Source organism: Chinchilla lanigera, unplaced genomic scaffold (assembly GCF_000276665.1).
Source record: "Chinchilla lanigera isolate Chin_1 unplaced genomic scaffold, ChiLan1.0 scaffold00005, whole genome shotgun sequence".
Taxonomy (NCBI): domain Eukaryota; kingdom Metazoa; phylum Chordata; class Mammalia; order Rodentia; family Chinchillidae; genus Chinchilla; species Chinchilla lanigera.
In genome coordinates, this window is record NW_004955406.1 from 40,479,884 (window position 1) to 40,501,378 (window position 21,495).

Consider the following 21,495-nt stretch of genomic DNA (forward strand, 5'->3'; position numbering starts at 1 on the left):
AAGTCAGGCCAAGGAGAAATGGTTTCGAGCTTTCTGAAGGGCTGGCTCTCCTAGCAAGGCCAGGAGAGTGGGCTTCCGAGCTGGGCTGTCCAGGAAGAGGCCAGGCTGGGAGGGTCACTCGGCAGCAGGCTGAGGTCAGTGCTGTCCCCCTCGATTAAAACATTAGAAAGCGTCCCTTCCCAAAGCATCCTAGAAGAAAGCAGGGAAGCTGGCAGACCAGCCCCATTAGAGATCCGCGATGCCAGCTTCCTCCCATCCTCTCTGTTGTAAGCTTTTCATTCCTCCCTGGCTGCTGCCCCAGCATACTTTGCATAGCCCTTCCGAGATCTGCTCCTCACTGTGCTCCCATCTGCACCCTGTTCTCTGAGCAGACGACCTTGACAACCTCATGGGGCTGTTGGACGCCGGCAGGTGTGACCTGCTTTGCCTCCATCCCTGTGCCTCCCACACCTCTCCCCATTCTGCCCAGTCCATCTGCCTTCCCTCTGACTCAGGGCAGAGAGGCTTCCACCTCTTAAAACCCAATCTTCATCCCTCCCCTCACCCTCAGGAAAAGAAGGCCTTTGTCTTCCCTCCATCCTTCTTTCAGAACAACAATAAAAATGTTGGTCTGTCACTCCTCCTATGCACAGACCCCTCCTGCTCAAGCCTCTGAGTTGGTTGGCAATCTCACCGCTCTTCTCAATCCCACATTTTCCCAGCTCTCAGCCCCTGGGGGCTCCTGAGCAGTCAGCATGGCTGACAACCCTCCTTCCTGGAACAACACACACCTGCCACCTTCCAAGTGCCCACCCGCCCTTCGGGACCCACCCTCCCCACCCTGCTCAGCTCTCTTACAAGCTTGTCTGGTCTCATTACACTGTCAGTGTTAACCCAGTGACCATCTCTCTCTCCGATCTTTCTCTGCATTCAGTTCCCTCAAGTACCAAACTCCCATGTGAGTCCTGCGAACGCTCAGAACTCCTACATCGGAGGTGGCAGGGGCTCCGCTTCCTCACAGTCCATTCTATCTCTCCAGCTCTCTTTCCATCTGGGTCAGTCTGCTTTGCATTGCCATTAAAATGCCTAAGATAATGAAGTCATGAAGAGAAAGGCTCTTTGGGCTCACAGATGTGGACGCTTTACCCATGACCCACTGGCTCCATTGTGTTGGGCCTGTGATGAGGTAGCACATCATGGAGGGAGCATGGGGGTAGCAAGGCGTTCACTTCTTGGTGGGGATTGGGGAAGAGCAAGAGTCAGTGGTTGCACGATCCCCTCTGAGTCCCCGGGGAGCTAAATCCTCCCACCAGCTCCTGCCTCTTAAACTCCCCACTACCGCCCCATACCCCCACTGCTGAGGACTAAGCCATTCCCATGGGGGTATTTGAGAGACATTATCTAAACCATAGCTCCATCTCCTTGGCACAGTGACTCCAGTCCTCTCCGTGAAGTGGCTCTAACAGCAGAGCACTTCCACATTCACAGGGGTTGGACGGACAATCCCAAAGGACCTGCCCAAGCTTGGTGTGGTGGTGCACACGTAGTTCCAGCACTCCGGAGGCTGAAGCAGGAAGATCACCATGAATTCAAGGCCAGCCTAGGTCACATGGTGAGTTCACGGCCAGCCTGAATTACATAGCGAGATCCTGTCTCAAAACACAAAAAACAAAAAGCAAATGGCATGCCCAAAAGACAAAATTACTTTGAAGTTTCATTTTAAACTGCTTGTGAACTCCACACTAGACCCGTCCAGGCCTTGTCCATACCTTTCTATAACTTTTCCTCCCTGACCCTCTGTGCAAGTGTGGTTATGGCCATTGAGAAGCACGTTCCTAGGCCTGCTCTTCCAGTGTGGGCCCCCGTCCTCCAGGACACTTTCTCCCATGTGCCTGTTAACACTGCCTCTCTTTTCCATGAACTATCGCTGGGCTAGGCTCTGTAGGATTGAGCTTGGCATCTAATTACCCTGCATAGCTCTGAGGCGAGTCAAGCCACTGGCAGGTTCTGAGGGCAGCGCCCACAGTCTTACCCTCCTGTCCCTCCTACCTGTGGCCCCTGGTACGGCCTCCACTGGCCAGAACCACAGGTTCCTTCAAGGCCACAGGACACATTTCCACACACTCACAGTGAAAGTCTTGCCGTGGGGGCCCCTCTTGTCCCTAATGTACCCCTGGAGGCAGGGCTTGGCTGTCTTGCCACCTCACCTCTCCACAGAACGGGGCTAGGTAGGTGCTCCAGAAACCTGCCTCCTGGGCACTGTGCCCAGGGTGAGATTAGTCCAACCTGGGGTTCCTTTCCAATCACTTAATCGCATTTGGCTCTCCACACCTGAGGGTGAGGACTTCCAACAGCTTCACAAATCCTCCTTAATTAAACCTCCTGAGGCCCCCGCCGAGTGGCAATAACTTCTCACCTCTTCCACGAGCAAAGACACCCCAGCAGATTTTTCAGCTTAAGGTGGGCACATTCAGCTCCCCACCAGTTGTTTCTGCAGACTGCACTGGCACCAGCTGGGAGGCAGTGGTGGCAAAAGGCAGGAGCTGGGAAGGTTGCTTTGCCTTTTGATCAAATGAGCAACCTGCAAATTAGATGCAAAATACCATGCAAATAGGGCACATATTAATTTGGAACCAATAGCTTTGGGCATTTTGGGCAATAAAATGCTAGACCTGTGTGTGATCATATTTACTATCTCAATTTCCCTTTCCTGACACTCCAAGTAAAACACAAAGTACAGATATCACGAAAGACGACGACGACGACGACGACGACGACGACGACGACGACGACGAGGACGAGAGGGATACACTGCATTCCTCTCGTGGATGTTTAGGTGCAGACTGAACTGGACATAACTGCTACCAAACTAAGTGTAGATGCCATTCACCCACAGCCTCACTGGCAAACCTACTATGTGCAACACACCATGCTGCGACTGACAGAGGAGCATAAAGTACCCTCACTGCAGCTGAGCTCAGGACAATAAGCATCTATTTGGCACCTATTACTAAACACTTATTAAATGTCACTTATTAGTCATGTGACCTGGGCAAGTTTGTTTCCTCCCTTATAAAATGGGTGATGCAAATGTCCACAGACCAACTGTAACCCATCCCGACACAGGGTGCTACTCAGCAACAGAAAGGAGCAAACTATTGATTTAGGCAATAATTTGCGTGAACCTCAAGGAAATTATACTGAGGTCAGAAAAGCTGGTAGCAAAAACATCACCACCTGGATAATTCCGTCTATATAACACTTGGAAATAATTACGGAGATGGAGAACAGATTGATATTTGCCAGAAGTTAGGGTGGGAACGTGTGGCTATCGAAGGGTAACAGAGAAAGTCTTCCCATGGTATAGTTCAGGTTCCTTATTGCAGCGACAGTTACACAAAGCTGTGAAATTTGGATAAATTCTGTCAGTTTCCCGTCTTTTGTTTTTTGCAGGACTGTTGATTGAACCCAGAACCTTTGCACTGAGCTACGTCCCTATATCCCTAGCCCCTTTTTGTATTTTTAAATTTTAAAACAGGGTCTTGCTAAGCCACTAATTGCCCAGGGTAGGCTTAAACTTGTGATCCTCCTGCCTCAGCCTCCCAGAGTGCTGGGATTACAAGCACGCACCACCATCCGGGGCAGTTCCTGGATTTGACATTGTACTGTAGTCAGACAGGATGTTAACACTGGGAGGGGCTGAATGAAGGGTTTTCAGGACTTCCGTCTACATCTTTATTCCTCTCTCAAATCTATACTTATTTTAAAATGAAAAGTTGCTTTGAGTATTCAAGGAGTTAAAATTAAGCACTTAAATGGCATCTAGGACACACAAGCCTTCAAGGTGTGTACGTGGTTGCAACGGCTGCATGCCAGGCACCGGGAGCACCCCCATGAATAACTGAGTGTGTGCCTAACTACAGCAGAGGAGAAGGACCTGGCAAAGAAGGGCACTGAGTAGGATGTGTGGAGTGTGCTGAGCACATGGGAGGCATTCTCAGGCCTAGGGAAAGTTTCCTGGAAAAGCTGTTCCTAGAGGTGAGTACAGAAGTCTGGCAAAGTCAGCCGAGAGAGGAGGCTATGAAGAATCCCAGCCAGGGGAGCAGCCTGAGAAAGGTCAGAGGTGTAGGGCAGCAGGGCATGGCTGGCGAACAGGCCAGGTGGCTTTACTTGGGCACCTGGGAGACAGCAAGAAGCAGGGAAGAGGCTGGCAGAGGAGGCAAAGACCAAGGGGGCTGGGGGAGGGGCCACCGTCCTTCACTGGCTTCCACCATCTTCATTCTTTGCCTCACCAGTTCTCTGGCCACTCCCACCCCCGGGATCCCAGAGTGCTCTGTCCCCGCGATGCAACCAGAGGCGAAAAGGATCCATGAGAGAAGCACAGGCCAGCTAGCTCTGCAATGCCAACTTAACTACAGTCAAGTTACTACAAACCAGAGCACATACTACACCCACATGCCCTCCTTCCCACCCTGTGTGGGTTTGTCTTCGGTGCCACCCTCCTTCCATTACTGTGAGCAATCTTCCACTTGCAGCACTTCTTTTCTATGAATGTGGGAATGGGGCAAGACAGACGACGTGGTAGGGGGCCGCAGCACCAGCCACAGGACTGCAATAAGCCATCAAGCCCCTCCGGGCTTCAGCTTCCCTGCTGCAAAACAGGTGATCCTCACGAGGTAGCACAAGGGACAAACACAACCAAGCACTCTAATGTATGCTGGAGAGTTGAGTAGATTGCGAGGAGCTATTCAAATGTGAGTGATTGTTGCTATGGCTCCTGAAAGAGTCATTGGTGAGGAAGAGCCTAGATTGGGAACTCAGGGGACTGTCCTTTGAATCTGGGTGGGATCTTTAGCTGGGGATGGAGAGAGTGGGAAGTGCAGGGGGATGGGGGCAGGAGCCCCACTTTTTTATACTGGCAAGGCACGGTCATCTGGTCTACCACTGCCACATTCGAGGAGCATCTGTTCCTCTGGCTTTTCCCATGGGACCCTTTTTGTGCTTAAAGACCTCTCATTCATGAATTCATTCCCAAGTATTTTTGAATGTGGAATCGGTGCCAGGCACCAGTGACAGAAGGTGACCGAACGTATGGTCTCTATCCTCATTAGGCCACAGCCTAGTGCCACAAACAGGCACTTACCTCATAAGTGACATTGTTGTCACAATGTGTGTTATAAAGGAAGCCTATGGGACATTGTCGAGTGTTTAACAGGGTGAGTCAAAGCACCTTGGACTAGCAAGCTGGGTAACATTCTGGAGGTACAGGAGGGCTTTTCAAAGAAGGGTTATTTGCTAATGTCTGAAGGGTAACCTGAATTTAGGGAGAAGTATAGGACAGGCAGAGTGACAAGGGCCAGAAGACAGTGTATGTAAAGGTCATGTGGACAAAGGAGCTTAGCAGTCCAGGAACCGCAAGAGGCTGCACCAGTGCAGAGCAAGCAGAAGAAAAGGGCAAGCGTGGGCCAGATCCGACTGGGTCAGTTCTCTGGTCATCCTAAAGAGCAGAGTCACTAAAGGGTCCCGGGATGGTAGGACAATATGATTGGGTCCAATCTTTGTCCTCGAAAGGTCCTTCTGGCAGCAGGGGAGGGACAAGAGTGGAGGCGCAGGGTGGATGCAGCTGATGAAGGTGACCCAGTGCTTTACACAGGAAGTGGGGGCTCCCTGACCCAAAGCAGAGCTGTGGATCTGGGTGTAGTGGTGCCTGCAATGTCAGCACTGTAGAAGGCTGAGGCAGGGAGATCACAAGTTTGAGACCCTGTCTTAAACTTTAAAAAATTTTTCTTAAAGGGCTAGGGGTATAGCTAAGTGCAAAGATCCTGGGTTCAATCCTCAATACTGGAAGTGTGGAGATGGGGAGGAATGAGGGGAATGTCTCTAGGTGCCATTTGAAAGGCAGCTAGGACCTGGTGACAGACTGGATATAAGGAGAGGACAGGAAAGGGTGAACAATGATTCCTAGGTTATGGTATACAGAGCAGGTCTGAAATGGTACCATTCATAAAAACAGACCACATTAGAAGAGATGGGGGATGAAAGGTAGGGAAGGCAGGAGAGATTTAGGAGGAGAAGCACAACTTTGCCTTAATATGTTGAGTGTGAGGTTCCTTGGGACATCCAGCTTAGTCAACTAGGCAGTAGAATGAGACTATGGAGCCAATATGAAAAGATACAGGTTGGAGATGTGGGTGTCACCTGCAGGTCGATGATAGTGGAAGCCATTCATGCAGTGGAGATGCCTAGGGACAGAGCACCTCATCAGAAGAGAATACCTTGAACCAGCCCATCAGGAACATTTAAAGGAGAGGTGAAGGGTGAGTCAGCAAAGATGACTCCAGAGTAACCAGAGAAGCCAGGAGTACAGGGTCAGAGAAGGGGAGGGACGTGTCAAGAAGGAGTGGAAAGTGCTTCTGAGAACTAAAATTGTTGCCTGGCTTCAGGGATCTAGAGAGCAGCTGCAGTGGGTGGAGGAGGAAGCCAGACTGGAGAGGGGCTGAGGAAGGGGTGGGCGGTGCAGAAATGGAATGGGCTGTGGAACTGACTCTTCCAAGACAGTTGGCTTGAAAGAAGAACAGGGATGGGGCAGCAGCAGATTGGGCTCGAGGAAGGTTTTAGTTGTTTTGTTTTGTGAAGCTGGGAGAAACTTGAGCATGGTGAGGAACTGTACATTAGAAGGCTAAGGACAGGCTAGGATGGAGGTGGCAGAAACTGTGACCCAGGGTGACAGCGCTGCTGCCTCAACTGAAACAGGAGGAAGGGGAGAGGACCGATGCAGAGGCAGGTGCTTTTGAGGGTTTGGTTGGGGACAAGCTGGGGAGCTCTGCCTGGCGAATTCTATTTCTTTGTGAAGTGGGAGGTGAGGTCCTCAGCTGAGAGCAAGGTTGGAGGCGGAGATCTGGGGAGGAATGTGTGAAGTAGTTATTGTGGAGACTCAGGCGAGAGGGAACCAGGAGACATGACAGGAACACCAGGCGCTTCTGAAGAACAAGTTGGGTTGGGGAGGGTGAGTTTGTAGAGGTATCTGTGTGTGTGTGTGTGTGTGTGTGTGTGTGTGTGTCCCCAGCAGCTTCAGCTGCCTGGATGTAGGCAAAGGGAGTAGATAGAGCAATTAATCCAGAACTGGGACTCTGCCCAACTAGGACAATAAAAAGAGGGTCAAAAGAGTTTAGGACATGAGGCAGAAGATTCTCAAAATGATGGACCACGAAATCCATCTGGTCTCATGGAAGGGAAGGCCAAGGAAGGTAACGGGTGGCAGGAGAGCAGAGGTACCAGCAGACCCAAGGTCTCCAAGATGTAAGACTGGTGGTACGGAAATTCTCAGACCAGCAAGCTTGGAGACCAGAGGATGATGACCAGAACGCAGTGTGCTCCACTAACTGATTTTCAAGTGGTGGCAAGAGCTGGGATGTGGCTTTGGGAGTGAGTGGCTTTGGCAGGAGAACCAGGGGATGGACTGGTGGGGCTGGGGCTCCAGGGTAAAAGATCAGGAAAGGCTGTGGGAGGAGGAGACTTGAGAAAAGGGAACGGGGTAGCATGAGGCCAAAAGTTAGAAGCCTTCAACTTGGTCCTGTGGCACCAACTCACTGTGTGACCTCAGGAAGCCCTCTGCTTACCCTAGAGTTTGAGTTTCTCGTGGATCACAAAAGGTCAGGGGAACCGGCTAAGGTAGAATGGATGCTAGGTGTGCTGAGCTAGCGACCCTCACCTCCAAGGTCGCAGTCCCAAAGCCATCATCACTGTGGATACAAGCTACAGTGTGCAGTAGAGAGGCAACACAGCAGGCAGCCACTCCTGTCCCACTGTTGCTGGGGCGCCATCTCAGAGGAGGCTGCGGGGAGGCTCCCACAAGAACAGAACTCTGCTGCAGGCAGAAGTCCCCCTACTGGCAGACAGAAGCAAGTTCCCAGCTCTTCTTGCTTTCCCCGCTCCCTCCCTGCACCAGCAAGGGGAGCAGATGATGGTTAGGATGGCCAGGTGGCCGCAGGTGCACCTCTTCCAGCTGGTGGCTGGCAGTCCTTTGCGGCCCCCTCCAGCCTCAGCAGCAGCTTATGGCTCTGAAAACAGACTCGCCCTTTCTAAAGACTTGGGCAGCAGCTCTCAGGGGACATGACCCAGACACAGCCTCCATGAGCCAGATGTTTCCCTAGCCCTGGCCCTCCTGAGAGATGCCATCTGCTCAGAGAACACACAGGCCCCTCAACTCACGATGACAGTGACACACCAGGAAAGACCCGGCACCCAGCCCAGGACTTTGCTCACAGAAGATTCTCAATAAACATTTACTGAATGAATGAAGACGATTCGCAAATATTTAAAAAAGAGAACCTCACCAAGTCCACCAGAACTCTTTAACTTATCCATCCCGTTGTGCCTGTTTATTTGGGGAGATCATTAAAAGACTACTTTCTAAATTCTCTCGTATTTGTCAGGGCCTACGAAGCATCACACATTTTTTAAGTATGAGGTGGTTTCATTTGCACAATCCTGTGAGCTGGGGATGTTGGTTCCACGTTAGAGAGAGGGAAACTGAGGCTGGGGTGGGGCTAAGAGACAGGTCCAAGGTCACAGCGTGGGTCAGCAGTAGCCATGGGGTTCTAACGCAGTGGAGCTCACTTGAAACACAGCGCTCTTTCCTGCACGCGGGGCCGCCTCCCACGACTGCAGAGTGACAGCAGAAGGGGAGGCAGAGCAGTTGTGTGCAGGAGGACCGCAGCCATACAGCTCCCCACTGCGTGCCCTGGGGAAGCAGTACTGAGGCTGGGGAAGCTTCTCGGAGCAACAGCGGAGAAGGGTCAGCCCTGCTCATCTCTCCCCTTTGATGGCTTGGCTGGCTGCCCTCTCCCTGCACCTACGTCATCTGGCCTTTCATGCAGTGCTGCCCTGCCTGGTTGCTTGAGTGTCTGCCAGGACCTGTCCTGTGGAGATGCTGTCCTCGCTGCTCTCCCCATGAGGCTGAGTGATTTCTCAGCCCAGAGGGGACCCCTTGTTCTCACGGCTCAGGGAGCGGGCGTGAGACGTGGGTGGTCTGACCTGCCGTGGCTGAACATGGCTGTCGGCTCCCTCATGCCTGCCCAAGTCTGCCTGACAGGTGAGCAGCTGTGCGCTACATCTGTCTGTCCATCTGTCTCCCTCACAGGGGCCTGGAGATCGCCCATGTCCTCAAAGAGGGAGGGAGGCCCTGGGCACGGGGCAGCCCTCTTCCTTGGGACAGCAAGCAGCAGGGACTAGGAAGGGTGGGGCAGGACCAAGTGTGCCTCTGTCCTCCTGCAACACCTGAGCCCCTCCCAACCGCCTCCCGCCCCTCCTCACAGCTCCCTAAGCTCTCTGCCTGCCAAGCTCTGCAAATTACCACACATGCCAATAAGTCATTAGAAACCAGAACGGCAAATGTGGGGTTGCCATGGAGACTGACACCAGGAGCTGGCAGCCCTGGGGGCTGGCCAGTGGCTCAGGTGTGCTATTGGGGGGGCGCTGAAAGGCCAAACTGTCTGGCAGAGGGGAGATACTGCACTATCAGGTGCTGGTTTCAGGCAGGGCGTTACTCTGCTGCCTCATTTCCCTCCCTCCTTCTCCCCTCCCCTCCCTGAGGCCATGTCCGGCTCACCTCAAGCTTGCTAGGGTGCTGCAGGCGGGCAGGTGCCTGCCCAGAGGAGGTGGTTCTGATGAAGCCCAGCTGGGACCCGACAGGCTGAAGTGGCTGGCCAGTGCCTGTGTGTGGAGGATACTGAGGGGTGGAGGGCAGGGCAGAACTGTGCAGCACTGTCCTCGCCTTCCCTGCAGCGGGAGCTGACTGTACCTCTGCCCCAGGCCCAGCCTGGCACCCTACGCGTCACAGGTACAAACACACATCTGTTAAAAATAGAGGAATGCAGGATTTGTGGAAGCATCCAGGCTCTCTGACCAGACACAGCCAGCCCTGGACTCAAGTCCCAGCTTGTTATTGTGTCTTCCAACAAAGCCTCTTCTCTGTTTTGCCTTGGTTTCATGGTCTGGAAGAGGTAGAGGTTGTGTTTCAGACATGGTGTGCTTCAGAGCCTCCGTGCTGAGAAGAAATTCTGTAGGACTGCTCCCTGGAGGCCAGGAGGAGGTCAAGGGGTCTGGTCCCCCTGTTCTGCTTTTACCTTATACTTAATTTGCTGTGGCTACATACCACAATACCACAAATGTAGTATCTTAAAACAACACAGAGGTATTATACAGGTCTGGAGGTCAGAGACCAAAATGGGTGTCATTGCTTTAAAGTGCTGCATTCCTTTCTGGAGGCTGTGGGGAGAATCTGTTTTCCTGCCTTTCCCTGATTTCCAGAGGCTGCCCGCATTCCCTGGCTCATCGCCCCTTCCTTAGGCAACATCAGCCATGGCTAGTCAAGTTTTCCCCACATGGCCTTACTCTGACACCAACCTATGCTTCCCTGTTCTACAAGGACCCTTACAATACACTGGAGTCATCAGGATAATCCAGGATATTTTTATTTTTTGACACAGGGTCTCACTATATAGTTCAGGCTCCCCTGCAACTCACTATGTAGCCTAGACTGGCCTGAAACTCACAGTGATCCTCCTGTATCAACCTCCCAAATGAGCTCTTTATTCGAAGATCAGACAACGTAGCAACTTTAATTCCATGTGCAACCTTCATTCTCCCTTGCTATATCATAATGTGTTCCCAGTTTCCAGGGATTAGTCTGTGGGCACAGGGAGGACATTATTCTGCCTATCACACATTATAGTTTTGTTTTGAAAATATGAGTCAATTTCTATAAGTGCTTGAAAACCACAGGAGGAGAGGGCTCTCCATTGCCATCAGTTCTAAAGTGCTGAGACCTGGGCTCCCCGTCTTCATTTTTCCCTGGGGAAACGCAGAGGAGCTGTACGGTCGGTGCATCAAGCGTGAGTGTCAGCAGGCTCAGGCTGTGCTGGGGGTTGTGCAGACACAGGTCCTATGTGCACCAGAAAAGGGGTCCCCAAAGAGGAATGTGTGACGACTGTTTTGGGGACTCTCTCAGGTCCTCTCTGTTCCGTATGCACCCCTGTGTTCAGATTACCCTCCAAGCCATCTGTTCTGGCTTTATTTCCAGGTAAGGTCAGATGCAGCTCTGTGTGTGTGTCCTTGCACACCTCTCCTGCTGCACAGGGCTCACCAATCCAGCAGTCACGAAGCCAAGACATTGTCCTTCCTTCCCCACACCTTGACCTTCAGCACTGTCCTCTTCGCACATCCATCCAGAGAGTCCCAGGTTGGTTTTACTACACTCCAGAAGCAGCAGCCAAGTTCAGAAAGCACAGGCCTCAGACTCTAGTAACTGACCAGCTCAAGTACCTGAGGGTGGTGCTGTGGCCTTGGCCCCTGGTCTCCAGTGCAACCCTGGCAAGGTGCCCTCTGCCAAGGACCCTGCCCCAGTGGGGCTGAATGAAACACTCAGGGCAGATGGGTACCCTGGGGATTCATCACAGCCCTGGAGCCTTATAATTGTATGCAAATGGCTCGCCTTTTCTAGGCCCTTTTTTCTCTCAGATAAACTGGCAGCTCATTCCACTCCTACTTCTATTGCACATCCCAGGGGGTCCTGGAAAAGAACTGTGTTGCACTAGGGGAAAGCTATTCTCTGGAGGAACAGCCCTGGGGAAATGGAGGAGAAACGTGCTAACATTTATTGAGCTTCTACTTTGTAGCAGGCACTTTACACAGATTAGTTCATTTCACGTGGTGGTTGAGAACCAGGACTCTGGAGTCAGAATGATTTGGGGCTGCATTCTGGCTTTGCCACTTGCTGCCTGTGTACAGCCTTGGGCAAGTTATTTAATGCTTTTTGGCTTTAGTTTCCTCAACTGCAAAATGGGGAGGAATAATGTCTACTTCACAGTGACCTGTGGATTAAATGAGATAGATACATTAAAGCTTTGGTGCCTCATAAACACTCACAAGTGTTAGCTAATATTATTAACAACCCTGCAAAAGTGCCTGTTACTATCTGGGCATGGTGGTGCATGCCTGTAATCTTAGCACTCTGGGAGGCTGAGGCAGGAGGTTCTCAAATGTGAACCCACCCTGGGCAACTTAGTGAGACCTGTCTCAAAATAAAAAATAAAGCAAGCTTGGAGATGTAGATCAATGTAAAGACCCTGCGTTCAGTCAGTCCTCAGTACTGCAAAACAGAAAGTGGGTGTCATTAACCCAGATTGATAGATGGGGAAACTGAGGCTCAGGGAGGATAAAGTAAAATGTCCATATGGCTAGATAGCATGGATGCTAACCAACTCCAACAGACTCTGTTTGCTCTGGATTCTGAGGGCTAAGGACAAGGGCCTCAGATTCACTGGCCGCTCAGAGGAACAAGGCCTGGGGTCAAGCGTCAGTCCCCCTTTCTCAGCTCCCAAGGGCCCAGAGTGGGCAGGGCTGATCGAGCGAGGGGGCTGCTCTGCCTACAGACTCTTGGCTTCTGCTCTTTGGCTGGGGTCCGGGGAGAATCGTGTGTCCACCCGTGTCTCAGTGGGTGAGGGGACCTGCCACGGAGTCCCTCACTCCACTGTGAGGAGCGACCTCGCTCCACACCTCAGAGGTGAGCTCAGCCTTGCTCCGGGGAGGACAAGATTCCCCCTCCTGGGGAAGAAGCCGGCTCCCTTTGTCAGGATTGGGTTTCCGGTTCACTAAGTGTGAAACTCACAGGGATGTTGCAGGACTAACCTGCCAGACAGGAGCCAGGGCCAGGAGAGGAGGCCAGGAGAGAAGCTCCCTGCAGTCTGGGCAGAGAAGTGGGCCCAGAAAATCGAGGGTGCAGCTCTGTGGAAAAGACAGTAGAGGCAACACGGGACCTGCTTAAAGCCTGAGGGTTTCCATGAACAGAAATCACCTGGCCCTGGGAGGGAGGGGATGAGAGCCCTGGACGTCAGAGTTTATGACTAAAGGGCAGCCATCCTTGTTCCCTGAGGGATTAAAGAGGGCACCAGAAGCCCAGCAATGTAGTACACACCTGTAATCTCAGCTCCTGGGGAGGCTGAGGCAGGAGGGTCCAAAGTGCTGCTGGTGGAAGAGTGCTTCCCTAGAATGTGTGAGGCCTTAAATTTGATACCCAATACCCCAAACAAAACCCACCCCTCATACCAACCAAACAAAAATAAAGAAAAGAGTATATCAGAAGCCCAGCTGGCCCAGTGTTGGGGCAGGGGCTTATCCAGAGGCTAAGCCTCATGCAGGGAGCTAACATGCTGCCACCTGTTCCCTACCCATAAGCCTGCCCTCCAGTCTGGCCATTTCTTCCACCAGCCCTGAGTTCTGGTGAGAACCCGCCCTCTACAGAGCCACAGCTCTGCTTGCTGGGGCCCCAGTCAGCCACACCTCCCGAGGAAGCGTTCCCTATAGACTCCCACACAGCGCTCACAGTTCTGATAACATTTATAGTCTAAATCACACAGTTTAGCACTCGGTTTTAAATACTGTCTGGTATTATTCCCTCATTATTTCTTGTGAGCATGAGTGCTGCCTCCCCAACTGATCTGTAGTTTCCCTACCAGCAAGGCCTGGGTCTTAAGTGCCTTTATGTCCCCACACCCCACACCCCACACCCCACGCCCCACAGACAAGGCTGTACAGATGCTCGAGAACACACTGGGTAACTCAACTGGCTTCAAAGGCCGGGGAGTCCCATTCGTCAGAACTTCCTGACTAGCCACCTGCCGCCATGTTGGAATGGATGGTCAAAGTTCTGGGGTGTAGAAATCAGAGCATCACCCCACACTCCAAACCCTTCTCAGCCCTCTATCTCACTCAGGAGAAGCCAGAAACCTCCCCCTGCCTTCCTCAGTCTGGCCTCCTCTTTATTCTCCAACCTTATCTCCTGCCTGCTACCCTCTGTGAGCATGGCCTCCTCTGTGCTCCTCAACCCTACCAGCCCTGGGCCTCCCTCCTAGTTGTTGGGCCTGCTGTTCCCTCGTCGTAACTCAACATCACCTTCTCACAAGCCTCGGTGACAGCCCGGACAATCTGCAGCCTCCCTTCCTCCCAACATATGCACTATTTTCCTGCCTGGGTTTACTTAACCCTAGTACTATGCCATTTGCTTCTCAAATTCATTTTACTGTGTGCCCAGACAGTAAAGTGAATGCTCCTTAAGGACAGAGCTCTCTCACTGGTCCCTGCTGTCTACACCCCCAGGCTGTCTGGCCAGGCCCGGATGCTTAAGAAATGGCACTAATGAGACTCCAGTGCCACCATGCTCCGAGATGGGCAGTGGGCGGTACGATTCTGCAGGTGCCCTCTGGCTGTGTGCGTCCACCCTTCGGGCCCTGGGCCCGCTTTGGGGGATACCTTCTGAAGCTCAGGGCCTTCTACCCACTGGGAGGTCTGTTCAGAAGTAGAAGTGACAGCGGGCAGTGACAGCAAGCAAAGCATCAGCTCTCCCCTTCCCCTCCTCCCGCACAGGGCGATACCTCCAGCTGCCCTGTGTGGTCATTTCACCTTCTGGGCATTGCCGCCTCCAGCCTCCCAGGCCAAAGACAGACGCTTTCATCCTCCAGCTCCAGGGCTCGGTCTGAGCACTTCACAGAAGAACCTCTCTGCACCTGACTTTCTTCTCTCCTCTTTCTCTTTCTTCCTGGAAGGATCAGATAACACAGACCTACTTTTCCTAGGGGACCTGAGCTGACAGCCTCAGTCATCGCCCCATTTTTCCATCTGTTTTCCCCCAAGGAGCGGCCTGGTGGGGTGTTTGGAAATAGGAATGGTTGCCCTCGCTCTTCCTGGGACATGGGAGCCTGCCTTGTTAGCGGCCTCCTGCTGGCAGCATGATCCCAAGTCTGCCCCGCTCTGTCTGTCCTCACGTCTCCCAGTGAGTCAGCCTCACATCAGATCCCGTCCTACATCCATGGGCATCGACGCTTATGGCCCAGCTGCCCTGAGCCCCCTGAGGCACTCAGCCGAGACCAAGCAACAGTGTTGGATCCTGAATAAATATCAGGTCCCATAGGAGCAGGAAGAAGGAGATAGAGAGACCCTCTCTGATGATCTCCAAGACAAGGCAGGCGGCCCCTGGCTCAGCCAGGGCTGGGTGGGAAACATCTTCTTACAAGGAACTGGAATAGCCTATATGACCAGGAAGCCCTGGATTCTGGGGTGGTAAAGGGACCGGAGCCCTGGAGTCAGAGAGAAGGGTTAAATCCTTCCCTGGGTCTCTTTTCTAGCAACATGTCTTTGTTGCTAGACCTAGATCTCAGCTTCTTCATGTTTAAATTAGGGAGAATAAGAGTACCTGCCTACCAATAGGGGCATTTGAGGATTTAGTGAGATAATGCTGGTGAAGCACGTGGCTTGGTGCCTGGCACATAGTAAGTGCTCAATAAACTCTAGATGCTATAATCTGTCATTATAAGCTGAGTGGTGGAAGCTGACAAACCATTTTTGCCCCAGGAACCCGCTGCTTGCTCGTCATCTTGGAACTCACTTTAAGTCCATCAAATGCTGAACTGCAGGGAAGGTGTCGGTGGAAGAAATATACAGAGACAAACCAAATTCTAAACCCTACCCGGTTAAACTCACCTCCTACAAGGCAGCTCCCTCAAGCCAGGGGGGGTCTCCTGGATCCCTGGGAAGGGCCAGAAGCCAGGGGACAAGGGTATGGCAGCTCTGGGTTTTCAGCTGAGTCTGTGAGGTGAAGGCTTAGTGTGGGTCAGAGGCCAGGAAACCACACCCAGTGGGGCTGCACTGCATCCCCTGCCCTGAGGCTGATGTTTTAGACCAAGGGGTGTGGGGTTTTTCTGGGCGCTGACCAGCCTCACTGGAAGCTGATCTCTTTGTACAGGGGACAAAAAGGCTGAGAGGGACAGGTCAGTGGTGTCGATGATGTTCACACCATGGAGCCTTTTGAAATGATTCCTGTGCTCCAGATACCCTCAGCACCAGTGTCCCTGGGCCCAGTACATCCACCTGAGGACTCCTTTTCAAGCCTTGACTCAAATATCACGTCTTTCAGCAAGCCTGTGCTATCTGCACATGGAAGCAGTCACCTCTGCTCACCCAGAACTAGAACACAAGCCTCATTTTTGTCTACAGGACTGACCCCCCCACCTCCCCACAATAATAACAATAATATTTATTTAGCACTTACCATATGCCAGACACTGTTCTGGCTTGCTACGTGTATTACCTCATTTCATCTTCCTGACAACTTTCATAAGTACTATTTTGTCCGCTTTGAGGAGGAGAAAACTGACGCTCAGAGAGATTAGAAGACTTGCCCAGTGGCTCCCAGCTATAAGTGGTGGAGCCTGATTCAAATTCCAGGTGCTTGGCTCTAGAATTTGTACCCTTACTGAGAGTTCCTGGGGGCAAGGCCAACATCTGATTTGTCTCTTTGTTTTTAGCACCTAGCACGGTAGGCACTTAGAAAAGATGGGGTGATTAACCAAGCAAGGTCCAGAGTGAGGCCAGCACGGTGCACTTTCAGTGTTAGCGTTACAGGCCAGAGATACCAAACCTCCAAGCCCACCTGAGATGTGTCTTCTCGAGGGATCCAGCCACAGGACTGCAAGGTTGTGAGTGTGTAGGGGGAGGGGTTCCCATGCCTCTTGCCTTGTGGTTTTTGTTTCCTAGTTAACTTCTGCCTCTGTCTTCCTTCCTCTGTGCTTTGGTCGCTCTTCCATTGCAGCCTCTGACCGTGACCTTGTCCTTCCCCGTAGCTTTCCACCGCATCCTCTGCCACGGACCTTTCACAGGGCTCAGAATTGCCCAAGGAGGCTGAGAACATGAGCGACACTGACTCATTAGCCTGGCCATGGACCAAGCTCCTGTGCCGACCCTGAGCGGAAGCAATAATTTCCCAGGCGCTCTCCCTGGGTGCAGGTGGGACTAGGGGAGGGTGGCTGCTAGCCACAGCTTGGCTCACATCTGTAGAAGATCAAAAGGATTCCTTGCCTTTCCTGCCTCCTCTCCAGGGTCCCAATTCCTCCAGAAAGCCTTCTCTGACCATCTGAGAATGCTTATTCATGTGACCATTCACCAAAGGCTTGTATGTGCTAGTCTCCTAAATGGGGGAGACAAGACACACTGCTGCAATGGTAGGTGAAATGGGAATTCCAGAATAACTGGACAGCTTACCAGATGTCACAGACATCAGAGGGGACAAATGAACTGCAGATAACCAGTGATTTCAAAACGGAGACTCTGTGACCCAGGGCAAGCAGTCCATCATCTCTGGATTTCAATTTTCTCAACTAAAAAATGGGATGATAATGCAGACCTTAGGAAGCTATCAGGAGGATCGAATAGAATTTTTTTTATAAAGCTCTTAACATAAACTAGTACACAGTAGGTGTTCAATAAGCAATGATTAATGCTTCCCTGCTCTGAAGCACCAGTTTTCTACTCAGCCCTCCAGAAAAGACTGAAATACTAGCCGGTCCATCCTTTCAGACCACCGATGTCTGTTTAAGCAGTGCCAGGAACACGGTAAAGAGATGGCCCTGGCAGGTCAGGGTCACCCGTGTGAGGACTAGTCACTAGGATTGCTCGCTGTCCTCCCCGCCCCCACCGGGTCTTTGGGAGAACCTGGTGAGTGCAGAACGAGTTAGCTGTCAAGTTGAAATGCAAGTTCAGCTCTGCCTGAGACACGGAGGTTTGTTTACTGCTGTATCCTCAACTCCTAAAATATGGCTAGGCACACAGTAAGTGCTCGATAAATAATTATTGAATGATTTTTTTTAAAGCAATAGATTTTCTTTTTCTCTTCAAATAAAAGCAATAGGGGGTGGGGAGTAGAAGGGGCCAGGGTGAATAGCAAGGGGCAGGGGACACTGGGGGCAGGTGGATGCAGCTGCCAGGCCCGCCAGCCAGGCTGCTCTGTGAGGGAAGATAGTGAAGCCAACAGTGCCTGCACCCCACCCCCAGGACGAGGAGGCTGGGCCCAGGCGTGTGCTGCCGTTCACAGGTGAAGGGCAAAAGCAGAGCAGAGACTTCTCAGGGAAGGGTGGTAAGTGATGCGGGACAGCGTGAGGGCAAAGGCAGCTAGAGCAGGGAAGCAGGAAGAGGGAGGAGGGCGCCGGGAGCCTGAGGGGCTGCCGTCCTAGCCTGGCTGGACTGCATCTTAGATCTCTGGTTGTGTGGGGGAAGGTTCGGATTTGGGGGTGCTCCTAGGTGCCAAACCCTGAGGGAGCCTCAGCTGCTGAGGCACTGAGGCCTGTCACTCCATCCTCTCTAAAATAATGAGTTCCCATCCCAGGGCCACAGGGCTCCCTGGGCAGCAAGGCGGAGCGTCGGAGCCAGCCCAAGGAAGAAAGCGGGCACAGGGGGCTCAGACCCCTCGATGTGCCCATCCTCTTTCTGCGGTGACAACAGTGCCTGGCCAGGAAAGTGGGCCAAGCTACCCACAAGTGACTTTCTCAGGCAGCAACAGGACCCACTGGCAGGGGGCCTCGGTGACCTGTACCCAGCCCTGCCCCCCCATGCCCAGCCCTCTGTTTTGGAAAGACATTAAGGGGCAGGGGCAATGGGAGGAAATGTTGGCCTTTCCCTTCAGCGAGAGAACACCCACAGAGCCAGTCCTGGCTTTGGGGCAGGGGCGCACGGAGCCTCCATCATCCTGGGTGCGCAAAGGGACCTTCATCTACCTTCCTGTCCCCTCACTGAGGGTGAGCAAGCTGGCAGGGAGCCATCCGACCTGGAGAGGCTGCCCCTTCCACCACCCCGCCTCCTGGGGTCTTCAGGCAGTGAGCTTGCCAGTCCGTCTCTGGCAACCCAGAGCTGTGCCCAGCCCACCCCCTCCAACCCTGCCAGTCGCCCAATTAGAAGCTGCGTTGGCTCCAACAGATGGGAGCTGCGGCAGCCTGAGGAACAGAGCACAAAGCCCAGCTGACATTTTCCTTCCTGTTCCTCTGGTGGGGGAGGAAGGACAGGGACAGAAGGGTGCACAGCAACACCCCTAGGTTCCACCCGCGGGGTCCCACTCTCCTGCCCCTCTTTGGCACCTCAGCTCGGGCCCCAGACGCAGCTCCATCCCCCTCACCTAGCCACTCCTTGCTGTGCACTGCCAGCCGGGCAGCCAGAGCCCACACCGCCCTTCGCCATGCGGGCAGGACTGACGGCCCACCTGTGGCTGCCCAGTGCTCCTCTCCCCCGAGGGGCTCCCAGCTACCCTTCTGTTCTGGAGGCTCCCACTCCTAGAGCCCCGGCTGGGCTCTGGGCCGGCCCATCCTCCACCCCACATGCCCCATCCCAGGCTGCAGTCAGACCCCAGCCGGCCAGCCCGGGAAGGACCTGGTTCCTGCAGCCAGATACTTAGGGCAGCCCCAAGGCCACCTTGTCCCTCTGCACTGACACCCGAACCCTGAGGAGGGGAAAGTCCCCGAGCTCTGAGCACTTACATCCTGCTGGTCCACCCCTGGCACGCCCTCCGTAACCTCTCTGCCACCTCTGGGCACCTCGACGCATCTCCAAGGCCCCGCTCTGCCCAGCAACAGTTTGGGGGAGCTCAGGCCTGTCGGGGTTGATGAAGGCCCAGACCCCTCCCCCGCCGCTCGGGTCCAGCCCCGGCGCAGCGGGCCACCTTCTTTTGCATTCTCCAGTCTCCCTGCCGCTTCCCTCCGGCTGTCTTCCTCTAGGCGCCAGCCCCGCTGCGGGCATCTCCTCGGCCAGCAGCAGCCCGTCCCTCCCCCGACCCCCGCCCGGGTCAGGCGGAGCTGCGGAACCACGGGGACCGGCGCTGGTCGCCCGCAGCCACGCTAGCGGCCTCAGTGTCCGCGACACCCGGTCGGCCCGGAGCCGCACACTCACCCCGTGGGCGCCGTCCGCAGTCCTTGCCACCGCGCTCCGCTCGCCTACCTCGCACCGCGCGCCCAGGCCGGGGGAGGCTCAGTGGGCGCCTCTCCCAGGCGTGCACTTATCCCTCGAGCCTGCTAGGGCGACGTGGGGATCGCCGATGTTCCGCCCCTTCCCGCGCCGCGGCCCGAGGCTGCCTGGCGGGCGAGGGCAGGGCGCTGGTGGTGCGCACCGCCGGGTGCCAAGTGCGCGGAGCAGGCCCGGCGCACCTCCGCGCGCCCCTCCTCCCGCGGCTCGCCCGCCCTCCTCACTCGCTTCTCAACCGCTCTCCCAACCTCCCCAGCCCACTCTGGTCGCCTCCTCCCAGTCTGCATGCCACGCCAACCCCCTCCAGTCCCGCTGCCATGTTAACTCCTGAGTATCCGGAGGCCCTCTCTGCCTAACACGCACACACCCGAGGAGTTGGGTGGGGCTCCATGCTAAAGCCTGGGCTGTCCTTGTCACTTAGACCCCAGGCTTGGCTGAGACAACGAGAAGGGGGCACTGCCCTGGGATCTGAGAGGTGGACCAGATGGCTTTTCTGATTCTCCCTCTGACCCTCTTGCAAAGGCCAAGAGGACAGATGGGAAACTGAGCAGCTTTTAGAGGATGGGTGCCGCTCATGAACACCGGCATGCACAGCGTGTACGTTTTTGCTTTGTATGGTGCTATCCTCGAAAGTCAGCGGTGGACTAAGGAATGTGCTGGTGGGTTAGAATTTGTCGCAGCGCAGGCCCCTCTCACCCCAGTGAATGGAGTGGAATAGCCCCTGGGTTCTCATGGCTCTCCAGCACTGCCTGCTGAGGCCAGCAGCTCCAGCATCCTGGAAGAGCCCATCCTGGCTCTGGGTAAGGGATATCAGTCTAGGTAGGAGTGAGGGAGGAGCTGGCAAGCCCCCCACCCCTCAGGGGAGGCTTGGTTGTACATTTCACCCTGCAGACTGGGTAACCTGAAGAAAGGAAAGAAAGACGGAGAGCAGAGGCCCAGCCATGCGAGGCAGGGGATGGGGTGTCTATCCCCTAGTAGCTTAGAAAATTTGGGCCCCTGCTACCCATGACAGTTCAGGAAAGTGGGTCTCCTGCTGGGGTGAAGGCTTCAGACCCAGGTCTTTGAGGGGCCCACTCAGAATGAACACCAGCTCAATGACAGGCCATACCCTACTGAGGGACTTGATCAGAGCCTGCAGACCTAGCCATGGGGCGGTGGAGCCCAAGAGGCAGGGAGTCCTGCAAGGCCTGGTGTCCCTGGGCTGCCTCCCAGCACCCTGAGCTTGAGCTCAGGACCTCTGACCAGACAGACCCGGCTTTTTTGCCCTGTCTTTTCCAAGGGTGGTGTCTGCCATGCCCGGAGGCTTTGTGAAGTAGTTTTGAAGGTCTGTGTGTTTTGTCTTCACAAAAGGATTTGCACTTACAGCTATCCAATAAGCACATATTAAGTCCCCATCTCCCCCCCACCATCCACGCCTGCTGTGGGGCATAATGGCATGAAGGATCTGAGAGGACCAAGTTGAAACTACAAGAAATAAATTTTAGCATTTCAAGGCAATGGCTGTGCCATAGAAATACAGCAAGAAAATGGCATTATGGGCTCATGTTATTCATGGAAGGTTTTATAGAGGAGCTGAGCTTCCAGCTGAGCCCAGCTGGAGGGATAGGATTTGAACCAGCAGAGAAAATGGGGACCAGCAAGGCAGGAAAGTGGAGACAAGCAGAGAAGAATGGGTTGCCT

At 53.8% G+C, this 21,495-nt stretch overlaps 1 protein-coding gene across 1 annotated transcript in view; it reads right to left on the reverse strand.

Annotated features, from left to right (window-relative positions):
• Lrrn2 (leucine rich repeat neuronal 2) overlaps window positions 1-20,062 on the reverse strand; it is a 57,266-nt gene extending 37,204 nt beyond the window's left edge. Inside the window, exon 1 of the mRNA XM_005375318.2 lies at window positions 19,744-20,062. The gene's annotated coding sequence lies outside the window, so the exon portion shown is untranslated. The remainder of the gene's footprint in view (window positions 1-19,743) is intronic.
• Between the last annotated feature and the right edge of the window lie 1,433 nt (window positions 20,063-21,495).